Source organism: Cornus florida, unplaced genomic scaffold (assembly GCF_030987335.1).
Source record: "Cornus florida cultivar Cherokee Brave unplaced genomic scaffold, ASM3098733v1 CherokeeBrave_3.0.0_Hap2_Chr02, whole genome shotgun sequence".
Lineage (NCBI taxonomy): Eukaryota > Viridiplantae > Streptophyta > Magnoliopsida > Cornales > Cornaceae > Cornus > Cornus florida.
The window spans coordinates 43,367,025-43,370,107 of record NW_026775572.1 but is presented as its reverse complement, the minus strand read 5'-3'; the positions used below and the strand labels follow the sequence as shown (position 1 = coordinate 43,370,107).

The 3,083-nt window shown below is 33.9% G+C and overlaps 1 long non-coding RNA gene across 1 annotated transcript; it reads left to right on the top strand.

The window, feature by feature from the left end:
- Positions 1-1,383: 1,383 nt before the first annotated feature.
- LOC132286828 (uncharacterized) lies at positions 1,384-2,510 on the top strand. The gene is made up of 4 exons (XR_009472870.1): positions 1,384-1,710; positions 1,802-1,886; positions 1,968-2,031; positions 2,114-2,510. It is a non-coding gene; the product is annotated as an uncharacterized LOC132286828 (long non-coding RNA).
- The last annotated feature ends 573 nt before the right edge of the window (positions 2,511-3,083 follow it).

Genomic DNA, 3,083 nt, shown 5'->3' with positions numbered 1-3,083 from the left:
AATAATATTAATTAAAATGGGTCTAAAATGTATGGGAGTCAAAATGGTGTCTCTCTCTCAACGAGTCAAGTCGAGTGTCAACTCAACGAGCCCTGAACTTCATCCACCAAACCAAGAACCTCCTCAGATCCTAAGTAATCCTGAGTCATGCTCCCAACTCAGGTCTTCAAGTCTTCAATCTTCTGTTCGAGGTATACCGACGTGGTAAGTGTCACGTAATTTAGACCGTTCGACCGTTTGACTTGTGGGCCATCGTTTCTGATGTAGCGTCGCTTGTTGACCATTTGACCAAGCTTTGTGGTCCATTGTTGATGATGTGGCATTGTCTATTAACCGTTTGAGCAAGAAATGTGAGCCATCTGAAGTGAGATATATTCAACACCTACACCATGTAAATTGGAATTACTTTTCTTCTTCTGATTTAAATCTTTCGCTTCCGTTATGCTCAATAAGTGGTATCATTCAACTGGGGTTGATGTCCAGAAGACAAAAAATACAAGAAGTCTCAACAAGTATTGCAATGATTTTAGTTGCAGGTAGAGTCGATCAGTCACAATTAGGAGTGGACAAATAATCCGTGAATTCGATCAAATCCGTACGGATCAGATCGAATTGCTACACTCACGGATCAATGATGGATTCAAAAAAATCTAATCCGTAGCTCACGGATTGGGATATTAAAAATCCGATTTGTGAGTCCTATCCTATCCGATCCGTGAAATTTATATATATATTTTCAAAATATATTAGTTATTAATTTAATTATTTAATGATAATTTAATGGACTCTAGGATGTATTAGTTAATAATTATTTAAATATATGAATTTAACATTAATAAATTAAAATATTATCTATTGGGTTATGGTTAAAAGATAAATAAATAATAAATAATATTAATTATAAAAATAATAATGAATAATTTAGATAAAATCTAATCCGCAGATCCAATCCAATTTGATACATTATTGTTAGTACGGCGGACATACTTTTATAAGTGTTTCCCATTTTACTTTGATATAATGGATTTGTTAGATCATTGCTTTTTTTTATTTTTTTATTATTTTTTAAACGGCTTTGTGATTGTTAATTTGTTCCCAATAACATTAATTTTAGGCGTCCGGAGTTGGGCATTGATCTTTAACATTATGCCGTGTAGATCTGGTTATAAGTCTTTCATTTTTGGCTAAATATGCATTGACCAGTCCCGGTGGTCGAATATCTATGCTTACAACTAACTATGAACCCTACCATATTCCACCTTTTTCTACGCTCTCCATTTGTTTTATTCTTTATTTTTCCATTCAATTTTGGAAACTCTTGTAGTATGATAAAGTCAGTGACTTGTCACTTTATAAGTCCAAGTCTTGTACATTGATCACCCACTTGCAAAAGTAAGACCTACAATATTTATATATATCACGGTTAAAAATTATCCAACTTACTGCTGACCCATGTTAAATATAGTTAATTCAAATTTATTAAAACATATATGAGCGAGTTATAATTCCTAACCTATTTTATTATTTTACCACCCTAGATATAGTACATCTTTCCGTATTCAGTTCTTGGTTGGAGCCGCAAATTAAAATAATAAGCAAAGCTTCCTCGACCACTTCTTCCATCATATGCTGCTTGTTCGTGATTTGGATTATCATGGTTTCATCTCATGTACTCTCTTGCGCGGAAATTAGCCACCACTCCCAGCAACCGTAAGTACTCTCCCTCCCTAGCTTTCTCTCTCTTCTCTCGGTCTCTCTCACACATTCATATTCATTCATTTTGTTGTGTTGAGTTTTGCAGGTTACCAATCCTTTCCAGCATGACGCAGTAGTTTGGGACGCTGTACTGACTACAACCGGTGCCGTACAAACAGTAATCGACAGAAGTATAAGCTCTCTTTCTCTCTCTTCTCTAGGTCTCTCTCCCACATTCATATTCATTCATTTTGTTGATTTGAGTTTTGCAGATCGCGGAGGAAGTAATACGGCATCAACTAAAAACCCTCCTCCACACCACGGCCAAAAGCGCAAGTACTCTCCCTCTCTAGCTTTCTCTCTCTTCTCTCGTCTCTCTCACACATTCATATTTCATATTCATATTTGAGTTTTGCAGATGACGGAGGAAGTAAAATGGCATCAAATAAAAATCATCCACACCACGGTCAATCTGCTATGCCATCAGGACGAGTACCAAAAGGTTCAAAAGTCTCAAATCAAACAAATTGACCCATTGAGGCAGTCGTATGGGACCACGTATGCCCGGTGCCGTATAAATTAACGGTCATCCATAGAAGTATAAGTTGGTAAAACCGAAACAAGCAAAGCAGCGGGTTCACATATTTGTGGGGGGAATTTTAGTCATTTGTAACCTCACATTCCTTTTATTTGGATGATATATATATATATGATCAGCAGTGCTACTCAAATAAAAGTGCATTCTAAGTCCTAGTTTATTATTTTAAATGTACGGTATGATTTTGTTTTTTATATATACAAGATAATTTTTGTTACTATTTTGTGTCAATTTCACAATGTTAGATGGAATGGCAGAAATCATTTTCTAAGTTTAGGGTACATTTGTTTGAACGTAAAATATTTTTTTATTTTTTGGTAATTGATAGTAAAATATTTTCGAAGAAAAAAAATATTAAAATTTAACAAAAATAATTTATTCATAAATTTTCGACAAGTTATTTTACATACCCCACCTGATGGAATCGGCCTCAATCTCGATGTAGACCTTTGCCAAATACCGATAATGTAAAAATAAAAAAAATATTTTACTTTGAAAAAGAAAAATATTTTTTTAAAAAAATATTTTACATTTAAAGGGGTAAGTTTCTATATAAAATAAGAAAAGATGTACATGGAGCCCGGGGAAATACAACACAACACAAAAAATATTTTACATTTAAAGGGGTAAGTTTCTATATAAAATAAGAAAAGATGTACATGGAGCCCGGGGAAATACAACACAACACACCAATATATATATTAAATAATAAAGTTTGAGATGGTGGTGTAAGCATATAAATAAAGTTGGCGCATAAATTACCATCTGTTTTTCTCTGCAGAAAACTGGA